We start from the raw sequence: 24,197 nt of genomic DNA, 5'->3' as shown, positions 1-24,197 counted from the left end.
AGATGGGCCTCTATTCGGGATAGCTAGAATCCCTTTTCTGGAAGGCCAAGGGAGTAAGCAGGTCAGGACAAAGCAAGAACCAACGCCTTTTAAGGGTCACAAGGGTTTTCCTCCTCAGGGAACACCGCTGCTGCTGCTGCTGCTAAGTCGCTTCAGTCGTGTCCGACTCTGTGCGACTCCATAGACGGCAGCCCACCAGGACTGGTCCTAATCAAAATACAAGAAAGTGTAAAAACCTGAGCCCCTCCTCCTTCTCCTGGACCAAGGAGCCATGGCCGGAAACCGCCTTCACCTCCTCAGACACTCTGCTCCGTTGGGGCAGAATTGGATTCAGAAATCTAGGGTTCTTCCAGAATCTGTTTTCCTCACTTCCTCAAGAGGCCCAGGCACCCCCACTCCCCGCCCCTCCATCGGTCCCCGTGTCAGGCCGACAGTAAGCGAGGTGTTCTGTGCTGCGAGTCTCCTGCCTCCATTTGAGGCCAGAACTGAGCAGAGCTGCAGCTGCGGCGTCTCCTTCCAGCTCCCGCCGCAAGAGGAGCAGATAATCTAACCATCCGTCTGAAGCTGGAGTTCGGCTGCGAACACGCGACCTCAAGAACCAAAAGAGCCGGTTTCGCAGGTGCGCACGCTGACAACTGAGCTACAGCGGCGAGCTTCCCGGGAGTCCCCTGCAGAGGGCCGGGGGGAGGGGGGGAGAGGCGTGTGTCGGCTCGTTGGTCTAGGGGTATGATTCTCGCTTTGGGTGCGAGAGGTCCCGGGTTCAAATCCCGGAAGAGCCCGTCCTTTTTCTTTAGGAGGAGGACTGAAGGCCAACTTGACGGAAGCGTCGGGGAGACGCAAGGCGCGCCTAGGCCATCTGAGGCCAGGACCGCTGCTGTCCGGCCGGATCAGTCGGTAGAACAAAGCGACTCTCACAGTCAGCCTCGGGGACTGGGGGCCCCACGTCCGAAACACGCAGTCTTAGTTTTGATCTGTGGGGGCGGGAGCGGGGCGCGGAGCCGGGAGAAGAGCGAGCAGCGCGGGAGGCCGAGGCGGAGGCGGTGTCCCCTCCGTGCACTCCGCCGGCGTTTGTTGAGCGATCACCGGGGGCCACGTCTTGGGGGTTCGGTCGCCCCCAAAGCGAGCGTCCCAGAGATCGCGGCTCCGGGACCCTCCGCGCCCCCGCCCGCTCTCGAGCGGTCCCCACCTGCCCGCGCGCCCCGGAGTCCCTCGCCGGCTTTGTCCAGCGGGTCCCCTGCGCTCGCGGCTGCGAAGGGGCCTGCGAAGTGACCGCTGAGCGGCGCGGGGACAGAGGCCGGCCGCCCTTCCTGGTCCGGGGCTGCCTGTCTTCCGAGGGCGGAGGGGAGGCGGCACGGACCCCGGACTGTCGGAGCGCAGGGGCTTCTGTCCGTTTTGCCGGCCCGGGAGCTCTGGGTTTTCTCCGCGCGCAGCGTTCCCGGAACCACGCACTTCCCAGTGGGTCTGAAATTGGAGTCTCCTTTCCGCACCACCTCACTGGCGTCGCCGGTCCAGCTCCAAGACACCACGCATCAGAGAGGCGAGCCAAAAACCTCAGTATGTGCGGCTCGTTGGTCTAGGGGTATGATTCTCGCTTAGGGTGCGAGAGGTCCCGGGTTCAAATCCCGGACGAGCCCTGCTTTTTAAACTTCCCCATTTGCGGGTCTCAGGGCCCACTCTGTGCCTCCCCTTGTCGTTTCAAATTTTTCATTGAGGTCCACTAGCCAAAGTGTCTCCATGAGTGTCTTAACAAGCTACTTTTTCAGTCTGAGTTCCAGGCACGGAAGGCTGAGAGATGTTCCATTCCTCTGCATCAAGAGCCCGTGGTTCGCCGCCTGCAGGTCTCTGAACCGTCAAGCCTGGACCCCGCAGTCCCGGGTCAGGAGGCCAGGATATCGGCGTGCAGAGAGGTGATGCGCTGCTGGCGTTTGCGTCCGGAGCCCAGCCCCGCCTCAAATCCAGTCACTCCACGTCCCCGCTGACCCTGCTCCATCCTGTCGTTTGGTCCACAGCCCATCAACTTCGGAAACCTGGCCACAGTCGGCTACCCCTAACCGCCCGGCTAGCTCAGTCGGTAGAGCATGAGACTCTTAATCTCAGGGTCGTGGGTTCGAGCCCCACGTTGGGCGCAGATTTTGCAGCCCATTGTGGATTCCCGCTCCACTTGGGTTGGTCTTCTGCTCCCAGTTGTCCATTCCCGACTGAAAGGTGCCCTGTTGGAGACACAGGGTGCAGACACACACAAATTCCTGCTCTCCATTAACGCTTTTGAACTGTTGTTGGGGAAGACCCTTGAGTCCCTTGCACTACGAGGAGATCAAACCAGTCCATCCTAAAGGAAATCAACCCTGAATATTCATTGGAAGGACTGATGCTGAAGCGCCAATCCTTTGCCCCCTGATGCCAAGAGCCAACTTATTGGAAAAGACCCTGATGTTGGGAAAGATTGAAGGCAGGAGGAGAAGGGGGTGACAGAGGAGGATACCTGAATGGCATCATTGAGTCAATGACCGTGAGTTAGAGCAAACTCCTGGAGTCGGTGATGGACGGGGTGCCCTGGCTTGCTGACGTCCATGGGGTCACAAAGAGTCGGACACGACTAAGCGATTGAACAACATTGGAAGCCATGCTGGGTCCTGCCCTCGTCCTTGTAGCGGTTAAGTCTCTCATGGGGGCTTGTAGACTCCTGTTACTGGAAGGTCAAGAAAGTAAGCAGATTAGGACAAGGCAATAATCAACGCCATTTAAGGCACACAAGGGTTTTCCTCCTCATGGAACACTGGCCCCAATTTAAAAAAACAAAGTATAAAAACCTGAGCCCCTCCTCCTTCCCCTGGACCAGGGAGCCATGGCTGGAAACCGCCTCCCTTTCCTCCTCTAGTTCAGTCACGCTGCTCCGTTGGGGCAGAATTGGATTCAGGTGTTGATCAACTAGAGGAATATAGGACACTTCCAGAATCTGTTTTGCCCGCCTCCCTCACTCAGGCCCAGGTATCCCCGATCGGTCCCCAGGTGAGGCCTTTTGCAGACGAGGTGCCCTGGGCGCGGAGTCTCCTGCCTCCATCTGAGGCCAGAACTGAGTAGAGCTGCAGCTGCGGGGTCTCCTCCAGCTCCCTCCGCACGAGGAGCAGATAATCCAACAGTCCCTCTGAAACTGGACTGCAGCTGCGAACCTGCGACCTGGGGTCCGCAGGTGAGGACACAGACAACTGAACTTTGGCGGCGAGCTACACCGGAGTCACCTGCGGAAGGACCGGGGGAGACGGCACGGTACATGCGGCTCGTTGGTCTAGGGGTATGATTCTCGCTTTGGGTGCGAGAGGTCCCGGGTTCAAATCCCGGACGAGCCCTGTTTTTTCTCCCCCCACTTGCGGGTCTCAAGGCCCACTCTGACCCTTCCATTGTCGTTTTAAATTTTTCATTGAGACCCAGTAGCCAAAGTGTCTCCGTGAGTCTCCTCACAAGTTACATTGTCAGCCTGTGCTGGAGGAAGGAGGAACGGAAGACAGAGATGTTCCCTTTCTCTGCATCGGGAGCTCGTTCTTCGCCGGTGGCAGGTCTCAGAACCGTCAAGCCTGGACCCGACGGTCCTCGGTCAGGGGGCCAAGGCACCGGCGTCGGGAGAGGTGATGCGCTGCTGGCGTTTGCAGCCGAAGACCACCCCCATCTCAAATCCAGGCACTCCACTTACCCACTGACCCTGGTACCTGCTCCATCCTGTCGTTTGGGGCGGTCCACAGCCCATCAACGTCGGAAACCTGGCCACAGTCGGCTACCCCCAACCGCCCGGCTAGCTCAGTCGGTAGAGCATGAGACCCTTAATCTCAGGGTCGTGGGTTCGAGCCCCACGTTGGGCGTGGTTTTTGCTGCCTGTTGTGGATTCCAGTGCCACGTGTGTTGGTTTTCTGCTCCCAGCTGTCCATTCCCGACTAAAAAGTGCCCTGTTGAAGGCACAGGGTGCAGACACACACAGATTCCTGCTCACCGTAGGAAGCCACGCTGGACCCTCTCCTGGCCTTGTCTACTTCTTGTAATGGTTGGGCCTCACATGGGAACTTCTAGACTTCCATTTCTGGAAAGCTAGGAGAGTAAGTTCACGACAAGGCAAGAACCAGCGCCCTTAAAGGCTGAGAAGTCCCCAAAATTAAAAGGTGTGAAGACCTAGGCTACTCTGGGAATTTGACCCTCTTGCACTTAATGGAGACTCCTACCCTTGGACAGTGAGCGGTCCTGCGGAACCTCCTCCTCCTCTCGCTCAGAGACTGCTCTGTTGGGGGAGAAATTTGGTTCAGGTGTCGATTAAGTAGAGGGATATAGGGTTGTTTGGTAGTTCCAGAGTCTGCTTTGCCTCAGGCCCAGGCACCCCTCGGTCCCTAGGAGAGGCCTCTTGAGGGCGAGGTGTTCCGGGCGGGGAATCTCCTGCCTCCCTTTGAGGCTAGAACTGAGCAAAGCTGTAGTTTGGGGCGGGGGAATCTCCCTCCAGTTCCCGCCGCACGAGGAGCAGATAATCGAAACGTCCCTTTGAAACCGCACTGCGGCTGCGAACCCGCGACCCAGCGATTCCCCCAGAACCGGATTCGGTGCGCACGCTGACAACTGAGCTATGGCAGCGAGCTTCGCTGGAGTCACCTGCAGACGGACTGGAGACAGGACAAGGAGACATGTAGTGGCTCCTTGGTCTAGGGGTATGATTCTCGCTTTGTGGTGCGAGAGGTCTTGGGTTCAAATCCCGGACGAGCCCATCCCTTTTCTTCAAGCGGAAGACTGAGGTTTGTTCTGGTGGAAGCGTCGGGGAGACACAGATTAGACAGCGTCCTCAGAGAGAGCGGGACCTGCGGTAACCGCTCCTGCAAACAGAGTAAAGGAAAGTGCCTCGTAGGTTGCCCTAGGGCTCCAGGTCTCAGATGATTCGGGAGGATCACTGCTCCAGCCCCCGATCAGCACTATTGTAACTTAAAGTTGCTTTTTAGTGGCGGGGAGAGAGAAAGAGACTCCCGGGCTTCCCTGGGCACAACTTCATTCTTGGGTCGGGGTCTCGTCCGGGGCTTTCCCTGATGAGAGGGCGAAGAAATGGGGCCAAATATCCGAAGGGTTTGGGGAGTGGCTGGTCGTCGAGAAAGAACATACCGACTGCAGGCTCTGCCCCGACCTGACCCCCGACTCCTAGACGCGGGCTCTCGCTGCTCCGAGGGCGGCCTCCTCCTACTCCCCAGCCCGACCGCAGGGCCCGCCTCCTCCCGCAGCTGGACTGGGAGGGGCATCTGATCCGCCCTGGTGCGCGGTCTGCTTGGTGGGCTAACCCGCCCCCCGCTAGGGGCCACCCCCAGATCAGGCCATCCTAGGGCATCTGAGGCCGGGACCTTTGCTGGATCAGTCGGTAGACAAAGCGACTCTCACAGTCAACCTCGAGGGTTGGGGGCCCCGCGTCCGAAACGAGCTTTCTAGGTTTTGACCTGCGGGGGCTGGAGCCGGGAACCGAGCCGGGAGAAGCGCGAGCAGCTCGGGAGGCCGGGGGGAGGGGGGAAGAGGCGTGTGTCGGCTCGTTGGTCTAGGGGTATGATTCTCGCTTTGGGTGCGAGAGGTCCCGGGTTCAAATCCCGGAAGAGCCCGTCCTTTTTCTTTAGGAGGAGGACTGAAGGCCAACTTGACGGAAGCGTCGGGGAGACGCAAGGCGCGCCTAGGCCATCTGAGGCCAGGACCGCTGCTGTCCGGCCGGATCAGTCGGTAGAACAAAGCGACTCTCACAGTCAGCCTCGGGGACTGGGGGCCCCACGTCCGAAACACGCAGTCTTAGTTTTGATCTGTGGGGGCGGGAGCGGGGCGCGGAGCCGGGAGAAGAGCGAGCAGCGCGGGAGGCCGAGGCGGAGGCGGTGTCCCCTCCGTGCACTCCGCCGGCGTTTGTTGAGCGATCACCGGGGGCCACGTCTTGGGGGTTCGGTCGCCCCCAAAGCGAGCGTCCCAGAGATCGCGGCTCCGGGACCCTCCGCGCCCCCGCCCGCTCTCGAGCGGTCCCCACCTGCCCGCGCGCCCCGGAGTCCCTCGCCGGCTTTGTCCAGCGGGTCCCCTGCGCTCGCGGCTGCGAAGGGGCCTGCGAAGTGACCGCTGAGCGGCGCGGGGACAGAGGCCGGCCGCCCTTCCTGGTCCGGGGCTGCCTGTCTTCCGAGGGCGGAGGGGAGGCGGCACGGACCCCGGACTGTCGGAGCGCAGGGGCTTCTGTCCGTTTTGCCGGCCCGGGAGCTCTGGGTTTTCTCCGCGCGCAGCGTTCCCGGAACCACGCACTTCCCAGTGGGTCTGAAATTGGAGTCTCCTTTCCGCACCACCTCACTGGCGTCGCCGGTCCAGCTCCAAGACACCACGCATCAGAGAGGCGAGCCAAAAACCTCAGTATGTGCGGCTCGTTGGTCTAGGGGTATGATTCTCGCTTAGGGTGCGAGAGGTCCCGGGTTCAAATCCCGGACGAGCCCTGCTTTTTAAACTTCCCCATTTGCGGGTCTCAGGGCCCACTCTGTGCCTCCCCTTGTCGTTTCAAATTTTTCATTGAGGTCCACTAGCCAAAGTGTCTCCATGAGTGTCTTAACAAGCTACTTTTTCAGTCTGAGTTCCAGGCACGGAAGGCTGAGAGATGTTCCATTCCTCTGCATCAAGAGCCCGTGGTTCGCCGCCTGCAGGTCTCTGAACCGTCAAGCCTGGACCCCGCAGTCCCGGGTCAGGAGGCCAGGATATCGGCGTGCAGAGAGGTGATGCGCTGCTGGCGTTTGCGTCCGGAGCCCAGCCCCGCCTCAAATCCAGTCACTCCACGTCCCCGCTGACCCTGCTCCATCCTGTCGTTTGGTCCACAGCCCATCAACTTCGGAAACCTGGCCACAGTCGGCTACCCCTAACCGCCCGGCTAGCTCAGTCGGTAGAGCATGAGACTCTTAATCTCAGGGTCGTGGGTTCGAGCCCCACGTTGGGCGCAGATTTTGCAGCCCATTGTGGATTCCCGCTCCACTTGGGTTGGTCTTCTGCTCCCAGTTGTCCATTCCCGACTGAAAGGTGCCCTGTTGGAGACACAGGGTGCAGACACACACAAATTCCTGCTCTCCATTAACGCTTTTGAACTGTTGTTGGGGAAGACCCTTGAGTCCCTTGCACTACGAGGAGATCAAACCAGTCCATCCTAAAGGAAATCAACCCTGAATATTCATTGGAAGGACTGATGCTGAAGCGCCAATCCTTTGCCCCCTGATGCCAAGAGCCAACTTATTGGAAAAGACCCTGATGTTGGGAAAGATTGAAGGCAGGAGGAGAAGGGGGTGACAGAGGAGGATACCTGAATGGCATCATTGAGTCAATGACCGTGAGTTAGAGCAAACTCCTGGAGTCGGTGATGGACGGGGTGCCCTGGCTTGCTGACGTCCATGGGGTCACAAAGAGTCGGACACGACTAAGCGATTGAACAACATTGGAAGCCATGCTGGGTCCTGCCCTCGTCCTTGTAGCGGTTAAGTCTCTCATGGGGGCTTGTAGACTCCTGTTACTGGAAGGTCAAGAAAGTAAGCAGATTAGGACAAGGCAATAATCAACGCCATTTAAGGCACACAAGGGTTTTCCTCCTCATGGAACACTGGCCCCAATTTAAAAAAACAAAGTATAAAAACCTGAGCCCCTCCTCCTTCCCCTGGACCAGGGAGCCATGGCTGGAAACCGCCTCCCTTTCCTCCTCTAGTTCAGTCACGCTGCTCCGTTGGGGCAGAATTGGATTCAGGTGTTGATCAACTAGAGGAATATAGGACACTTCCAGAATCTGTTTTGCCCGCCTCCCTCACTCAGGCCCAGGTATCCCCGATCGGTCCCCAGGTGAGGCCTTTTGCAGACGAGGTGCCCTGGGCGCGGAGTCTCCTGCCTCCATCTGAGGCCAGAACTGAGTAGAGCTGCAGCTGCGGGGTCTCCTCCAGCTCCCTCCGCACGAGGAGCAGATAATCCAACAGTCCCTCTGAAACTGGACTGCAGCTGCGAACCTGCGACCTGGGGTCCGCAGGTGAGGACACAGACAACTGAACTTTGGCGGCGAGCTACACCGGAGTCACCTGCGGAAGGACCGGGGGAGACGGCACGGTACATGCGGCTCGTTGGTCTAGGGGTATGATTCTCGCTTTGGGTGCGAGAGGTCCCGGGTTCAAATCCCGGACGAGCCCTGTTTTTTCTCCCCCCACTTGCGGGTCTCAAGGCCCACTCTGACCCTTCCATTGTCGTTTTAAATTTTTCATTGAGACCCAGTAGCCAAAGTGTCTCCGTGAGTCTCCTCACAAGTTACATTGTCAGCCTGTGCTGGAGGAAGGAGGAACGGAAGACAGAGATGTTCCCTTTCTCTGCATCGGGAGCTCGTTCTTCGCCGGTGGCAGGTCTCAGAACCGTCAAGCCTGGACCCGACGGTCCTCGGTCAGGGGGCCAAGGCACCGGCGTCGGGAGAGGTGATGCGCTGCTGGCGTTTGCAGCCGAAGACCACCCCCATCTCAAATCCAGGCACTCCACTTACCCACTGACCCTGGTACCTGCTCCATCCTGTCGTTTGGGGCGGTCCACAGCCCATCAACGTCGGAAACCTGGCCACAGTCGGCTACCCCCAACCGCCCGGCTAGCTCAGTCGGTAGAGCATGAGACCCTTAATCTCAGGGTCGTGGGTTCGAGCCCCACGTTGGGCGTGGTTTTTGCTGCCTGTTGTGGATTCCAGTGCCACGTGTGTTGGTTTTCTGCTCCCAGCTGTCCATTCCCGACTAAAAAGTGCCCTGTTGAAGGCACAGGGTGCAGACACACACAGATTCCTGCTCACCGTAGGAAGCCACGCTGGACCCTCTCCTGGCCTTGTCTACTTCTTGTAATGGTTGGGCCTCACATGGGAACTTCTAGACTTCCATTTCTGGAAAGCTAGGAGAGTAAGTTCACGACAAGGCAAGAACCAGCGCCCTTAAAGGCTGAGAAGTCCCCAAAATTAAAAGGTGTGAAGACCTAGGCTACTCTGGGAATTTGACCCTCTTGCACTTAATGGAGACTCCTACCCTTGGACAGTGAGCGGTCCTGCGGAACCTCCTCCTCCTCTCGCTCAGAGACTGCTCTGTTGGGGGAGAAATTTGGTTCAGGTGTCGATTAAGTAGAGGGATATAGGGTTGTTTGGTAGTTCCAGAGTCTGCTTTGCCTCAGGCCCAGGCACCCCTCGGTCCCTAGGAGAGGCCTCTTGAGGGCGAGGTGTTCCGGGCGGGGAATCTCCTGCCTCCCTTTGAGGCTAGAACTGAGCAAAGCTGTAGTTTGGGGCGGGGGAATCTCCCTCCAGTTCCCGCCGCACGAGGAGCAGATAATCGAAACGTCCCTTTGAAACCGCACTGCGGCTGCGAACCCGCGACCCAGCGATTCCCCCAGAACCGGATTCGGTGCGCACGCTGACAACTGAGCTATGGCAGCGAGCTTCGCTGGAGTCACCTGCAGACGGACTGGAGACAGGACAAGGAGACATGTAGTGGCTCCTTGGTCTAGGGGTATGATTCTCGCTTTGTGGTGCGAGAGGTCTTGGGTTCAAATCCCGGACGAGCCCATCCCTTTTCTTCAAGCGGAAGACTGAGGTTTGTTCTGGTGGAAGCGTCGGGGAGACACAGATTAGACAGCGTCCTCAGAGAGAGCGGGACCTGCGGTAACCGCTCCTGCAAACAGAGTAAAGGAAAGTGCCTCGTAGGTTGCCCTAGGGCTCCAGGTCTCAGATGATTCGGGAGGATCACTGCTCCAGCCCCCGATCAGCACTATTGTAACTTAAAGTTGCTTTTTAGTGGCGGGGAGAGAGAAAGAGACTCCCGGGCTTCCCTGGGCACAACTTCATTCTTGGGTCGGGGTCTCGTCCGGGGCTTTCCCTGATGAGAGGGCGAAGAAATGGGGCCAAATATCCGAAGGGTTTGGGGAGTGGCTGGTCGTCGAGAAAGAACATACCGACTGCAGGCTCTGCCCCGACCTGACCCCCGACTCCTAGACGCGGGCTCTCGCTGCTCCGAGGGCGGCCTCCTCCTACTCCCCAGCCCGACCGCAGGGCCCGCCTCCTCCCGCAGCTGGACTGGGAGGGGCATCTGATCCGCCCTGGTGCGCGGTCTGCTTGGTGGGCTAACCCGCCCCCCGCTAGGGGCCACCCCCAGATCAGGCCATCCTAGGGCATCTGAGGCCGGGACCTTTGCTGGATCAGTCGGTAGACAAAGCGACTCTCACAGTCAACCTCGAGGGTTGGGGGCCCCGCGTCCGAAACGAGCTTTCTAGGTTTTGACCTGCGGGGGCTGGAGCCGGGAACCGAGCCGGGAGAAGCGCGAGCAGCTCGGGAGGCCGGGGGGAGGGGGGAAGAGGCGTGTGTCGGCTCGTTGGTCTAGGGGTATGATTCTCGCTTTGGGTGCGAGAGGTCCCGGGTTCAAATCCCGGACGAGCCCATCCTTTTTCTTTAGGAGGAGGACTGAAGGCCAACCTGACGGAAGCGTCGGGGAGACGCAAGGCGCGCCTAGGTCATCTGAGGCCAGGACCGCTGCTGTCCGGCCGGATCAGTCGGTAGAACAAAGCGACTCTCACAGTCAGCCTCGGGGACTGGGGGCCCCACGTCCGAAACGCGCAGTCTTAGTTTTGATCTGTGGGGGCGGGAGCGGGGCGCGGAGCTGGGAGAAGCGCGAGCAGCGCGGGAGGCCGAGGCGGAGGCGGTGTCCCCTCCGTGCACTCCGCCGGCGTTTGTTGAGCGATCACCGGGGGCCACGTCTTGGGGGTTCGGCCGCCCCTAAAGCGAGCGTCCCAGAGATCGCGGCTCCGGGACCCTCCGCGCCCCCGCCCGCTCTCGAGCGCTCCCCCGCGCCCTGGAGTCCCTCGCCGGCTTTGTCCAGCGGGTCCCCTGCGCTCGCGGCTGCGAAGGGGCCTGCGAAGTGACCGCTGAGCGGCGCGGGGACAGAGGCCGGCCGCCCTTCCTGGTCCGGGGCTCTCTGTCGCCGGAGGACGGAAGGGAGGCGACGCGGAACCCCGGATTGGGGAAGCGCTCAGTTTTCTCAGCGTCCATTAGTCCTGGGACTCTACACTTCTCAGTGGGCTTGAAATTGGAGTCTCCATTCTGCGTCACTTCCCTGACATGGACGGTCCAGCCGCGATCCCACCAGTGGAAGAAAATAGCCAAAACACAAAGGCAGTGTGGCTCGTTGGTCTAGGGGTATGATTCTCGCTTAGGGTGCGAGAGGTCCCGGGTTCAAATCCCGGACGAGCCCTACTTTTCCTCCCCATTTGCGGGTCTCAGGATCCACTCTGTGCTTCCCCTTGTCCTTAAAAACCTTTTTTTGAGGCCCAGTAGCCAGTGTCTCCACGAGTCTGGCAACAAGCTACTTTGTTAATCCAAGCTCCAGGCAGGGAAGACTGGAGAGGTGTTTCCTTCCTCTGTACATCAGGAGCCAGTTCTTACTCGGTTGGAGGCCTCTGAACTGTCAAGCCTGGGCCCCACAGTCCCTGGTCAGGAGGCCAGGGCATCCACTTGGGGAGAGGCATGGGCTGCAGGCATTCGCATCACTCCAAATCCAGTCAGTTTACCTGGCGTGGACTCATGCGTCTCCCCTCCTTCCTTGCCTGAAGTCAGCAGGAGTCCCGGGATCTCTTGCACCGCTGGGTACCCACTGTCCTGGGCCCCAGCGCCTGAAGGGAGCCAAATCCCCTCCGCCCTGTTCTGCGGAGGCTGCCTTTGAGGTGCAAGAGGTGGACACCGGGACCCCCACCCCGCTGTGAGGTCTCAGGTGCTTGCCAGGATGTCTTCAGCATGTGCTGGAAAGAGTGCCATGGGATGCCACGATGAAAAATAACAAGGAAACTAGGCATCATGAGCAACAACCAGTGAACAATAGATATGAAAATAACGTTGGAAAGATACTAAGATTATCGGATACAGATTATAGCACAACTATCCTTACTATGTATAAAGACATGAAAGACAACAATGAAAATATATTTGAGAACAGAAGTTATGTAAAATGCTTTAGAAGAATGAAACAGGACTAGATTTGTCTAAAAATATGCAAAAAGTGAAACAAATCTCAGTAGATGTATGCAATGGTTTAGAAAGATGAAAGAAATGGTGAACTAAAAATATGTTAAAATAAATAAAAACCTAAAATATCCTAATATGATTACAAATTAAACAATACACTTCTAAAAGTTATATGAGTTAAGGAAGAAATTACAGTGGGATTTAAATAAATGATGATGAAAAATACTACATACCAAAACCTTTAAGACACAGCTAAAGCAGTAATTAGAGGAAAATTGATAGCCTTAGATGTGTATAATAAAGAAGACAAGCTGAAAGCTAATGACAAGAAGTTAGAAAAAGTACAGCAAAATATAAACCCAGATAAATTAGAATAAGGGGAGAAATGATGAAGAGATGAAAATAATGAGTTGATGGAGAAGGAAATGGCAATCCACTCTAGTACTTTTGCCTGGGAAAGTCCATGGACAGAGGAGCCTGGTGGGCTACAGTCCATGGAATTATATGACTGAGCACGCACGCATGAAGGTGGAGGGATATGGATGAGAGCCATAAATTGGTAGAACTAGAAAAAAGAAAGAAAGAAAAGAATGATGTTGAAAACAAGCATACAATAGAGATTAATGACAAAAAGTTAATGCTATTGATGAATTCTGCAAAAACTGGTTAAGAAATAATGACAGAAGACAAACATAACCCATGTCAGAGAATGACTTTACAGTTATTGGATACATTAAGAAGATAATGAAAGTATATTCTAAATGAATTTGTGAAAGCTGTTAGTACCCATAACTTGCCCAAATGATCTACAAAATACTGCAGCAAATTTCAAGTTTGTGGTGAAACCTTGAAAATATTCTATTTGAGGTTAGAAATGCAACAAGGATTCTGACACTCTATTTCTGTTGAACATTTTATCGGAGACAGTGAGTCAGCCCACACATTGCTGGCGGGAATGTAAAAGCGTACACTCATGCTGGAAAACACTGTGGCATTTTCTTTAAAAATTAAATGTATAATCACCATATGACCCAGCAATTTGGGTATTTATCTCAGAAAAATGAAGGCTTCTGTTCACACAAAAATCTGTACATGAGTGTCTATAGTTGTTTTATTCAAAACAGCCAAGAAACTGGAAATAACCCAGATGGCCCTCCAGGGGTCAGTTGTGCATTTCGCCCTAGGTTTGTGCTGCCCTGTCCGTGTGACTTCGCCCAGTTGCTTCTCCCTAAGCTCACAGACAGGTTGACTGCATGGGCACAAGGGTCAGACCAGGTTCCCCAGCTACAGGGTGGTGAGGGAAGTCCTGGACTAGAGGAACTGTTGTAGAAGGGGCCACAGGTGGAGTGTGGAGCTTGCAGCGGGGACTCCCTGTGAGGCCCAGGAACCTTGGCTACTGACCCCCCCTGGTGTCCATGTCTAAGTCAGTACCTGTCACCTAGGTCCCATCATCTTCACATTCAGTTCAGTTCAGTTCAGTTCAGTTCAGTCGCTCAGTCGTGTCTGACTCTTTGCGACCCCATGAATCACAGCATGCCAGGCCTCCCTGTCCATCACCAACTCCTGGAGCTCACTCAAACTCATGTCCATCGAGTCAGTGATGCCATCCAGCCATCTCATTCTCTGTCGTCCCCGTCTCCTCCCACCCCCAATCCTTCCTAGCATCAGAGTCTTTTCCAGTGAGTCAACTCGTCGCATGACGTGGCCAAAGTATTACCCCATCAATATATGCAAGGATATGGTTTTCTCATGGTTGCCCGGCTAGCTCAGTCGGTAGAGCATGAGACTCTTAATCTCAGGGTCGTGGGTTCGAGCCCCACGTTGGGCGATGTCTTTTCTTGGTTTGGACCTTTTAGAGTCCAGAGAAACTCAGCAGGTGAGCATCAGTGAGCATCAGATGGATACCAGGATACTACACCTGGGGGAGCGTCTTTTCCAAGCAAGGCAATCCTATGACCTGCCATCAAAGGGCACCCCAGGGCACTGCCCTGCTGGACCCAGAGCTCCTTGCTGGCTCTTACCCCAGCTCCTTCTCAAGCATGTTCCTGGATTCAAGAAGTGTCAGCAAAGTGACCTAAGAGCCAAGCTGGGATGCTAGGATAGCCTGCCTTTCCTGGCGGTGGGCTCATTGTCATCTGAGCACAGGGACCACCAGATATGGCGGGGGGAGGGTGCAGGGCTTCTTCCCAACTTGCCGGCACACGGAGCTCTGCGGTCCTCGCCTTGCCCACTAATCTTTGAGCTCAACGCTTCCCCATGGGTCTGAAATTGGAGTCTCCTCCCCACCCCATCTCACTGGTCTCCTGAATCCCATATCTGGGATGCCACAGAGTCACAGAAGAGAGCCAGAGGCCATAATTTGTGTGGCTCGTTGGTCTAGGGGTATGAGTCTCACTTAGGGTGCGAGAGGTCCCGGGTTGAAATCCCGGATGAGCCCTTTTATTTCCCTTTTTACATGAAAACAGCTCCTCTCTAGAGATTTGAGAACTACCCCAAGTCTCCAGATCTTATACTTCAAAGCTCCACACTTCGAGAGAATTAGAGAAAACATTTAAAAGCTTCAAACTGTTTCCAGATACTTTTAAACTTTTAGTAGGAGTCTTGGGTATTCAGGGGTGTGGACATCACAGTGCAGGGCTATCGGGGTCCAGCCTCGATATGGCCCAGGATATCCTCGGGATGAACGGCGTCAGCGTCAGAGAGAGAGAGAGAGAGAAAGAGAGAGAGAGAGACAGGGGCTGATGATTCCTTGGTTTACACTGGAAACCAATAAAACCCCAGCACGGGGTTTGCTCTGTTTACGCAGGCCGCAGGTGCCCTCTCGAATCACTGGCGGCACCCCACCAGGGCACCCCCTCGAGTGGGTCTTAGAAACCCAGGCAGATAGGTAAACTCAGAGGGCCCAGCGCTCCAAGGATCTCAACCAGAAAAAGGAGAATAGAGAAAAGGACGGAAAAAGAGAAAGAACGACACAGGGAGACCAAGCTTCAGTGAGCAAGGCCCAAAACTTTATTTTCCAGTGCTGCTTTTATACCCTAAGTTGTGCACATAAAAAATAGAGAAAGAGAGGTACAGAGTCACGCCAAAATCACGCGGGGTCAGCAGTCTTGACCCTTATCAGGATCAGGGCTCATTTTTGTATGTCTCATGATATACAAAAGTTTTGGGTGGTTTACATCATCTTCTGGCCAGGGGGCCTGCTAACAGTTTATGGCCCTCTCTCCTAACAAAGGTTAGTTAGCTAGAAAAAGTCTTATATTCTTTTAAGATGATTTTCCTAAAGTCAGGTGCTATACACATGACAAGGTTACATTCCTATAAGGCACAGGTGTAGTGAGCTACAAGAAAGGAATTTATTAACTTAAGATCTGATGTGGTTAAATCAAAGGCTACTACTTATATTCTCTATATGTGATTAATATATTTCCAAGGATACAATAGATAAACTTTGCAGCAAGCATTGATTCAACAATGGAATCTTTTTTAGTACTATTCTACTGATTTTAACTTCTTCAACAGATTTCTGTATTTTAGAATATTAGGCTTTCTGTCCTTGCATGGCTGGGAGGCTATAAACAGTCACACTCATAGTTGTAGGAACCCGGACAAACTTGTCATGCAAGTTAGAAAGCTATCAGAGGGGCTTGGATTGGAACACTCCTATTAAGCCGAGGAGAACTTTTAAACTACAGCTCTGAATTAATGTTTTCAGAGAAAGGTGGTTGGGGGGAAGCCCCCGTAAGTATTAGAGGACTTGATAAGAGCCGTAAGATAGTAAAGCAGTCAGACTCCGGTTTTCTTTGGGGTAGATGCTCAGGTAAGTCCAGGGGGTTCCTCGAGTCCTGATTAGCCTTTGCCCGTCAGGCCTCTTCCCCAATTGACCTTTGCCACGGGTAGGATTTCCCTCGCTGGCTCCCAGCACAGGGCAATGTCTGTGGGCCTTCAGTCAGGTTAAGGCTGGCAAGGGAGAAAATCTGAAACAGTCTCCCCAAATCACCTACCTTTCAGGCTTCAAGTCCAGCAATGAATTACTCCACTGAGACTCAGACATCCCTGCTAAGTGTCCAGTAATGTATCGGGCCTGACTCCAGCACCCAAGGCCCTCCTTCTCTTTCTTGATTCCCTTCTCTTCCTCCTTCTCTTCTCTTCCTCCTTCTCTTCTCTCCGTCTCCTGTCACCTCTCACCTGGGCACTCCCAGGTCTGCCCTGGTTCCACAGCCCCAGGTCAGGGAAGGGTTCTGGGAACCCGGGTTGGGCACAGAGACCTGGGGTCCATGCTGTCAGGATAGGGGTCCTGTCCCCCGCTCTGAAACTCAGGCTGTGTTGGGTCCCATTTTTGGCAGCTGAGGGTCCAGGTGGAGTTTGAGTTTGACCTTTAAGGAGTTCCAAATCCAGAGAGCTGCTTTCAGTAAAGCGCAAAGATTCCCCACTTCCAGGGCAACCACATGCCAGGGTCAGTCACCCTGTAGGTCAGGGTCACCACGGCCGGAGACCAGGGCTATCCCTCAGGCCAAATCACTTTTTCGAGTCCGCTGCAGAACTCCAAGGCTGATTTGACTGTTGGATTTGATTTCCTGGAGGGAGTGGGGGATCCGTCTCTCTCCAAATTTGTTAAAAACAAACAAACAAAAACACTTTAACTTATTGGTTAAAAAAATATAAACAGTTTTAAAGAAGTTATAAAGAAAAACACTCTGGCAGAGTCGAGGTTTCCAATAACGCAAATGGGTTTGGGGGACCAATCCTCTTTCTAAAAACAACTGAAAGTGTCGGATACAAAAAACAAACAAACCTCAAAGAAGTCAAGAGCTTGCTTTTGGAAAAGTCAAGAAATTCCAGGCTCAATTTAAACGGATGTGGCAAACCAGAGGGATGATGGCGGCCCGAAGTTGCCGTGGAACGAAGGACACGTGCCAATCTAGGCAAACGTGACCGCCCTGGGCTCCGGGAGACCAAGGCAGAGCCCAGGATCTGCTCCTGGGTTCCGCCTGGAATCTGTGACCCCCAAAGATGAGTATGAACAGGAACACACCCGTCCCTCCCCAACGCCGCCAGCTGCTTCTGCAATGCGTGTTCCCCGGCGTCTCCTCCTCCAGGCCCCTTTTGCTAAATAAAATACAACCGCTTTAAAAGGCGAGCCTGTGTGGAGACCTCGCGCACCCGTGGGACGAAGTACACCCGAGGCACAAGGGGCCCACGTCTACAGCGTCCTAGTTCCTCTCAGTGTCCGCCGTGTTGTTCCCACGCCGGTTTCTCCCCAGTCTCTGGGCTGGTGGCTCCAGCGCCCCCCATCCCTAGCCCGCCGCTTCATCCGGGCCGGAGGCAAGGCTGGCCAGGACCAACAGGACAAAGGAGATTAGAAACCGCAGCAACTGAATCAGTTTGTCCTCTGAGTCTGTCCTGGATTTTTTTTTTTTTAGCCATAAAGGACTTATTGGAGGAGATTGAAGGATATTGGAATCTGGACTGCACATTAGATACTCCTGTTGCTCGAGTGACAAAGGATGAAATCGGGATGGGGGTGACGAGAGGAGAATCTGAGGTCCCGGGAGCTCCCTTGAGGGGATGCGGCGGGGGTGGGGATAGAGGTCGGATCTTGAGCGGCTCTGGATTCTGCTGACTTTTTACCCTTCGGATTAATTAGGAACTTCAGTGAAGAAAGAAAGGTGGGTGGCGAGGGAAATTGCAGGGGGTGTGTCCCGATCCCGCGGACTTCGGCTTTGGGCAGCTCCAAGGGTGTGGTTTGGCCTGGAAAAGTGAGGTCGGGCGGGGAGCATTCTGCGGGCGGGCGGTCCCCCGGACGGTGCCAAGCCCTGGGTGACGATGCCCAACGCAGGGGGCTGTGGGGCAGGTTCTGACTGTCGCCTGCGGCTGTGCCTCGGCGGGTGCGGAGGGGTCGCCTCCCCGGCTCGCGGTGTTGGCCCCGCACGCCTTCTTCCAGCCCCGCGTTCCCCCGGGTCTTCTGTCCAGCCGCGTCCCCGGAGGACAGAACGTTTGTCACACACGCCGCAGGGTGGTCCTGCCCAACGCGCCGCGGACTGATGCAGCCAGGGACTCTCACTGCTCGCTGCATCTGTCACCCGCAGGACAACCCAGGGCGTTCCGGAGCCTGGGACTCCCGCTGGAGGAAGCCGACGAACCGGACCCCGCGGAGCGCGCGGGAGGAGCCGCGGGAACGCAGGGCGAGGAGGGCGCGGCCGGCGGCGAGGGCGCGGCGCGCACAGGAGCTCTGCCGCGAGCCGCGGTTGTCTGTTTCGCTCACGACTCTGTTCCTTGGCGACTTGAACAGAGACTGGGACCTGTAGGGACTCAACCAGGTTTCTAATACGCACCCAAACCAATTCCTGGATCACTTTCTAACTACTGGTGACGCGTTATTCCTTCTTCCAAGCTCTTGGGAACAGTTTTGGCAGCAGCCCCAGTGGCCTAATGGATAAGGCACTGGCCTCCTAAGCCAGGGATTGTGGGTTCGAGTCCCACCTGGGGTAGTATGATGGGCAGTGTGTCAATCATTAGATGGAGAGATGTATTTTGGTCATTAGATAAATAGATCATAAGATGCGAAAATTCCTCACAATCTCTAACAAGGAAGGACAAAGACGGCGTTCCTGTACATCTAAATGGGAAAAAATGTGTAGTTACACATACATCTTAATGTGAGAATATGTGTGGTTTCACTCGAATTTTGCAAAGCAGTCTTTGATCCTCTAATTCCAATTCTTCGAATTTGTCTCAGAGATAAAACTACTGATGTAAGTACAAGGTTTTATTGCAGCAGTTTGGTAAATAATAAATAAAAGGGACACGGGAATGGCCATCTGTGGGAGACAGATGGAATACATTTTCCTTCATTAATACTGTTCAACCACAGAAAAGAATGTTCAGTCCTTCCCAGTCGACTTGGAAGTTCTTGCTCTGAAAGGCGTGCTCGATGCATTTCTTACATAACAAACAGTAACTCCCAAGCCGCAGCTGTCCCTGCATGACTGTACAGAAAAGAATCAGGTGTGGAAGGACCCAGGAAGGAAGGGGAGAAAAAAAGTGACTCTAGCAAAATGCAGAAATACACAGATCAAAAAGTAAACAGAAAATGTGGAGAGCAGACCTTGCCCCTTTGAAATGTGGCTGTAAGAACTGAAAGGGCGCTTAGGGGAGAATTGGAAGTAAGGCGGGGCGCAGGGCGGGGGCAATGATAACGTTGACTTGATCTGGGTTAGGACCGTGGGTGATTTTCTGCCTGGACTTCTGTTATTTCAGTATAGCTACTTTTGTGACTTTTTATAATCACAGGCCAGGAGAAAGCGCCCCATGTCCTCAGAAACATCTCTTTTCTTTTCTCTTTCTTTCTTCTTTTAATAACTGAAGAGGGCAGGGCAAGTTTCCGAACAGGGAAGAGAGAATCGCCCGTTAAAAGACTCCTACCGCACTTCCTGCTTGCCTGTTGGGTTAAAAACTGCAGGCATCGAGCCTGGAGAGGAAGAAAACAAAAATGGACAGCAGCAATTTCCTTTGATCTGGAGTCTGGCCCCCTTTCTTCCTCTTTCTTAAAAATCTAATTTGTCAACTGCGGTATCCTCAGTGCTCCGCACACATTAAGCGTTCAATCAACATGTGAGTGAATGGATTACTCTATTAGGCGAGTGACCTCTGGTATGTTGGGACACGTTTGGGGTTCAGAGCTTATGGGAAGATGCAAGCTCCCCGCCAGGCTGCGCAGCCCAGCTTGGTGGATTTCGCTGGCTCCTGGCCCAAGGAGTCCCCGCTCCTATCGAACTCTTATCCTCCCGCAGCAGATGTTGGTGGCAGTCGCACTTCATCTTCAAGTTCTTGCGGGGTAGTAGGTGTACTTTCTCCCGAAGGGAAGTAAAGTCTCTATGAGCCTGGCTAGCTCAGTCGGTAGAGCATGAGACTCTTAATCTCAGGGTCGTGGGTTCGAGCCTCACGTTGGGCGCATGGGTTTTTGCAGGGGAAGGTGAGAAAGCCAGGATTCTCTTAAACACATACCAGAAGGTGTCTTTGAGTGAAAGTTTTTAAATTTAGCAAGACTTAGAAAGATGGTATCTATAGTACTATATCAGTTTTTAAAAAGGGCAACCAAGAAAACAATTACAAAAAAGAAAACAATAAAAAAGGACAGCCAGATACAATGCCTCCTGAGGGAATCCTGGAAGCAGCAAATGCCACATTTGTAATGAACAATTTTCTAGTAGGGGCTTCCCTCATGGTTCAGGGGCTAAGACTCTGCTCACAAAGCAAGGGGCTGGGTTGGGCACTTGATCCCACATGCCTCAACTAAAGACACCGCATGCCTCTACTAGACCTGATGCAACCAAATAGATAAATATTTTAGAAAATTTTTTTCTAGTAGCCTCATTAAATTCTTAAAAATGAAGTCAATTTTAATAATATATTTTATCTTAACTGTGCTTAGTCGCCCAGTCATGTCCAACTGTTTGTGACCCCTTGGACTGTAGCCCACCAGGCTCCTCTGTCCATGGGATTCTCCAGGCAAGCATAACTGGAGTGGGCTGCCATTTTCTTCCTCCAGGGGATCTTCCCCACTGAAGGACTGAACCCATGTCTGCTTGTCTTCTGCTCTGCAGGCAGATTCTTTACCTGCTGAGCCATACCAAGTTATTATAATTTCCCACGTAATACTACACAAATTATCAGTTAGAGGGTTATAGTCTCAACCGCAGTACTTTCAAAAGTTTCAATCAGGTGTCTCTGTGGGGGTGAGGCTGCCTGTGCATGGCAGAGTGTCCAGCAGCATCCTTGGCCTCTGGATGTCAGTGGCCTCCTTGTGACAACCAGCAATGTCTCCATACACTGTCCAAAGTCCTCTGGGAGGCCAAGTTGTTTCTGGTTGGAGTCACTTGTCTAGAGAATTGAGGGCATACGTATTGGTACAAACAGTTCACATGTGGAATCTGACAAGAGGGCTAACTAGACAAAGGCCAGAAGGCAGGGTCATTTCATCCTGAGACAGCCAACTCAGAAGGCAGCCTGGTAAGGTCAGGAAAATAGGCTGTGTACAGGGGACTTTGCTGATAAAGCTCTGTACAGTCAAAGCTATGGCTCTTCCAGTAGTCATGTTTGGATGTGACAGTTGGACCATAAGGAAGGCTGAGTGCCAAAGAATTGATGTTTTTGAACTGTGGTGCTGGAGAAGACTCGAGAGTCCCTTTCACTGCAAGGAGATCAAACCAGTCAATCCTAAAGAAAATCAACCCTGAATATTCATTGGAAGGACAGATGCTGAAGCTGAAGCTCCAGTACTTTGGCCACCTGATGTGGCCGACTCATTGGAAAAGACCTTGATCCTGGGAAAGATTGATGGCAGGAGGAGAAGGGGACGACAGAGGCTGAGATGGTTAGATGGCATCACCGCCTCAATGGACATGAGTTTGAGTAAAGTCTGGGAGACAGTGAGGGACAGGGAAGCCTGGTGTACTGCAGCCCATGGGGTTGCAAACAGTGTGAAAAGAGTTAACAACTGAGCAACAACAACAAGAGCACTTCACAAAGACGTTCATATATTGAGACTAGCGGGAGCCAGATTTCTTGCTGGTGGAGTTGGGAAGAGAAGGCTTCAACAAATCCTATGGTGTTGCACTGGAGTTGGAGGTATTACTAATGTTTTCTGGTAACTTGGTAACTGTTGTTTCACCAAAGAGGGATGGTGGTGTTGTAGCCACGCGTTCCGGGAAACAAACTCACTCAAAAGGACGATGCAGATAGTGGAGTGCAGTTTACTACACTGGCGGGCCCAAGGCAGAGTCTCCTGTTAGCCAAGGACCCCAACCAGTTTTTGTGAAAAGTTTATATACCTTAAGTGTACGTGCTCAGATTCACCTCCCCAAATTCCTTGAAACTAGTCTGGACAAGTTAAAAGAGAGATACGATCAAAGTTAACCCATGATTCGTGTGTCACAAGACTAGATAAACAGTGGACATTTATCAATAGGCCTGTGGTCATATCACCATAACACAATGGAATTTACCACTGTGTTCTGTTACAGAGATAATTAGCATATTCTTTAGGCAACCGAGAGTCCAAGTACAAGTCCTGAGGCTCTTTTATCCCGGGGGTGGGGGGGGGGGTCTGGTTTTCCATTGGTATGCTACTTCTATAGACACCGGCACAAAGTTCAGAGTCCATTGGGAGGGTGACGACGCGTGTAGCCTAATGTTCACATGCTGGCCTACGATGGAGCCCAGCTCTGTCTGTCTCCTCCTTCAGTGGTAGTGACTTCATAAAGTGAAGTGAAAGTGAAGTTGCTCAGTCGTGCCCGACTCTTTGCGACCCCATGGACACCAGACTTCTCCGTCCATGGGACTTTCTGGGCAAGAGTACTGTAGCGGCTTGCCATTGGTGGCTCAGAGAGTAAAGCATCTGCCTGCAATCTAGGAGGCCTGGGTTCGATCCCTGGGTTGGGAAGATGCCCTGGAGAAGGGAAAGGCTACCAACTCTAGAGAATTCCACATGACTGAGCGACTTTCACTTTCACGTTATGATCTCAATCCTTGTATCTCCTTATATCTAGAAAAGCACTAAATCCCTTCATGGTGACATCAGATCCTCACTGCAGAAGACTTCACAAAAGCAGGTCTTAAATGGTATATTTTCCTGCCTGCAATCAGCATCTTTTCTAGTCCTATCAGTTTTCTGTATTTCTTAACTGGCATAGACTATAAAACGAACTTTTCGCTTTTTCCTGTGTCTGTCTGTCGCAAGGAGAAGAGCTGACGCCTTGTAGGCTCATAAGCAAGGGATGGACGTGTGGAACCGCTCCAGCTTCTAGGTCAGCAGGAACAAGCAGACTCAGCACCGAACCCAATAGGCCGAAGGCCCGCAACGCCTTCAGTTAAGACGGGCTCATTCACCCCAATACTGTGAGCCCGGAGCCGCCGCTGACTGTAAAGGGGTCGGGGTGGTGATGGAGCGGAGATCCGACCCGCGAAAGCAGGCCCCTTCCTACGTGCGGACCACCAGCCCCACGACCGCCGGGGCCATCCACCGCAGCCGCCCGCGCTTGATCCGAAAGAACAAGTACCTCCAGGGTTGCGCGCGGCTGCCGTTCGCAGAGCCACGCCGTCCTGCGCAGCCCGCAGCCTGTCATGATGAAGAAGCGCACCTGCCCTACCCAGGGCCCTTCCCCGAAGCGATGACGTTATCGCCAACTCTCCTAAAGAAGAAGAGAAGGAAGGAGGGGAGGGGGAGAGGGAGAAGGAAGAAGAAAAAGAGTAAATGCTAAATTCATTCCTTTAATTGTTCATTTCCACCTTCAGTTATTCAGGAGATCCGGTTCGATCCCTGGGTCGGGAAGATCCTCTGAAGGAGGGCATGGCAACCCACTCCGGTGTTCTCGTCTGGAAAATTCCATGGACAGAGGAGGGGCTACAGTCCATGGGGTCGCACAGAGTCGGACAGGCCTGAGCGACTAACACTTAAACATATTTATGGCAAATTACCCTAAAATTTTCTCTTCTAAAAATAGCGTTAATATTGATTCACAAATTTTGACATATTTAGTATTTTATAATCACTTATAGGGCTTCCTTGGTGTAGGGAATATGCTATGCACAGGCCTGTACTATGATTAACAGGGCTTTTTTGAAAAATAAGAATGACTTTCTCATCACCCCCAGGCAAAGGGCTGGGAAAGTACATCATGGAAAAACATCTTGAAAACAAGATGTTGAGGTACAGATGTGATTGATGGAAAGCCATCAGTGACTGTTCTCATCACCAGAGTCTTGAGGGAGTTGCTGAGAGGTCGTCACTAGCTGAAGGGCTAAACGGAATCATGAAAGGCCTGAAGGTTTGACATTGAGGACTGTGCACTGTAATTCTTTATCCCTGAGCTATCTCTTAGAGTACGTACAAGGAAGTAGATGTTAGCAATAAAAGGCATGCAAGGATTAGGATCTGGGCTTTTGCCTGCGAGTGACATCAGCCCCCTGATCCCTACCTTATTTCTGAGTCTTATTTTTCCTTATTCTTCTGCAGCAAGAGGGTGCTTCATTGTTAGGCTGACCCCAGCACTTGGTAGGACTCTGTGGTAAAGAATCTGCCTGCCAATGCAGGAGACAAAGGTTTGATCACTGGGCTGGGAGGATCTAAAACTCAGAAGAGCAACTAAGCCTGGGAACCACAGCTACTGAGCTCTAGACCCAGCACAAT

At 53.5% G+C, this 24,197-nt stretch overlaps 15 non-coding genes across 15 annotated transcripts; all 15 read left to right on the top strand.

The window, feature by feature from the left end:
* Positions 1 to 707: 707 nt before the first annotated feature.
* On the top strand, positions 708 to 779 carry TRNAP-UGG (transfer RNA proline (anticodon UGG)). Its single transcript has one exon. It is a non-coding gene; the product is annotated as a tRNA-Pro (tRNA).
* A 783-nt stretch (positions 780 to 1,562) lies between these two features.
* TRNAP-AGG (transfer RNA proline (anticodon AGG)) lies at positions 1,563 to 1,634 on the top strand. The gene has a single exon. It is a non-coding gene; the product is annotated as a tRNA-Pro (tRNA).
* A 419-nt stretch (positions 1,635 to 2,053) lies between these two features.
* On the top strand, positions 2,054 to 2,126 carry TRNAK-CUU (transfer RNA lysine (anticodon CUU)). Its single transcript has one exon. It is a non-coding gene; the product is annotated as a tRNA-Lys (tRNA).
* A 1,149-nt stretch (positions 2,127 to 3,275) lies between these two features.
* On the top strand, positions 3,276 to 3,347 carry TRNAP-UGG (transfer RNA proline (anticodon UGG)). The gene has a single exon. It is a non-coding gene; the product is annotated as a tRNA-Pro (tRNA).
* A 434-nt stretch (positions 3,348 to 3,781) lies between these two features.
* Positions 3,782 to 3,854, top strand: TRNAK-CUU (transfer RNA lysine (anticodon CUU)). The gene has a single exon. It is a non-coding gene; the product is annotated as a tRNA-Lys (tRNA).
* A 1,680-nt stretch (positions 3,855 to 5,534) lies between these two features.
* TRNAP-UGG (transfer RNA proline (anticodon UGG)) lies at positions 5,535 to 5,606 on the top strand. Its single transcript has one exon. It is a non-coding gene; the product is annotated as a tRNA-Pro (tRNA).
* Positions 5,607 to 6,389: 783 nt separating this feature from the next.
* On the top strand, positions 6,390 to 6,461 carry TRNAP-AGG (transfer RNA proline (anticodon AGG)). Its single transcript has one exon. It is a non-coding gene; the product is annotated as a tRNA-Pro (tRNA).
* A 419-nt stretch (positions 6,462 to 6,880) lies between these two features.
* Positions 6,881 to 6,953, top strand: TRNAK-CUU (transfer RNA lysine (anticodon CUU)). The gene has a single exon. It is a non-coding gene; the product is annotated as a tRNA-Lys (tRNA).
* A 1,149-nt stretch (positions 6,954 to 8,102) lies between these two features.
* TRNAP-UGG (transfer RNA proline (anticodon UGG)) lies at positions 8,103 to 8,174 on the top strand. Its single transcript has one exon. It is a non-coding gene; the product is annotated as a tRNA-Pro (tRNA).
* Positions 8,175 to 8,608: 434 nt separating this feature from the next.
* Positions 8,609 to 8,681, top strand: TRNAK-CUU (transfer RNA lysine (anticodon CUU)). Its single transcript has one exon. It is a non-coding gene; the product is annotated as a tRNA-Lys (tRNA).
* Positions 8,682 to 10,361: 1,680 nt separating this feature from the next.
* On the top strand, positions 10,362 to 10,433 carry TRNAP-UGG (transfer RNA proline (anticodon UGG)). The gene has a single exon. It is a non-coding gene; the product is annotated as a tRNA-Pro (tRNA).
* Positions 10,434 to 11,171: 738 nt separating this feature from the next.
* Positions 11,172 to 11,243, top strand: TRNAP-AGG (transfer RNA proline (anticodon AGG)). The gene has a single exon. It is a non-coding gene; the product is annotated as a tRNA-Pro (tRNA).
* Positions 11,244 to 13,765: 2,522 nt separating this feature from the next.
* TRNAK-CUU (transfer RNA lysine (anticodon CUU)) lies at positions 13,766 to 13,838 on the top strand. The gene has a single exon. It is a non-coding gene; the product is annotated as a tRNA-Lys (tRNA).
* Positions 13,839 to 18,425: 4,587 nt separating this feature from the next.
* Positions 18,426 to 18,498, top strand: TRNAR-CCU (transfer RNA arginine (anticodon CCU)). The gene has a single exon. It is a non-coding gene; the product is annotated as a tRNA-Arg (tRNA).
* Positions 18,499 to 19,888: 1,390 nt separating this feature from the next.
* Positions 19,889 to 19,961, top strand: TRNAK-CUU (transfer RNA lysine (anticodon CUU)). The gene has a single exon. It is a non-coding gene; the product is annotated as a tRNA-Lys (tRNA).
* The last annotated feature ends 4,236 nt before the right edge of the window (positions 19,962 to 24,197 follow it).

This window comes from Moschus berezovskii, chromosome 27, assembly GCF_049115385.1.
Source record: "Moschus berezovskii isolate FMDL1 chromosome 27, NW_MosBer_1.0, whole genome shotgun sequence".
NCBI classification, from domain to species: domain Eukaryota; kingdom Metazoa; phylum Chordata; class Mammalia; order Artiodactyla; family Moschidae; genus Moschus; species Moschus berezovskii.
This window is presented reverse-complemented; position numbering and strand designations above follow the sequence as displayed.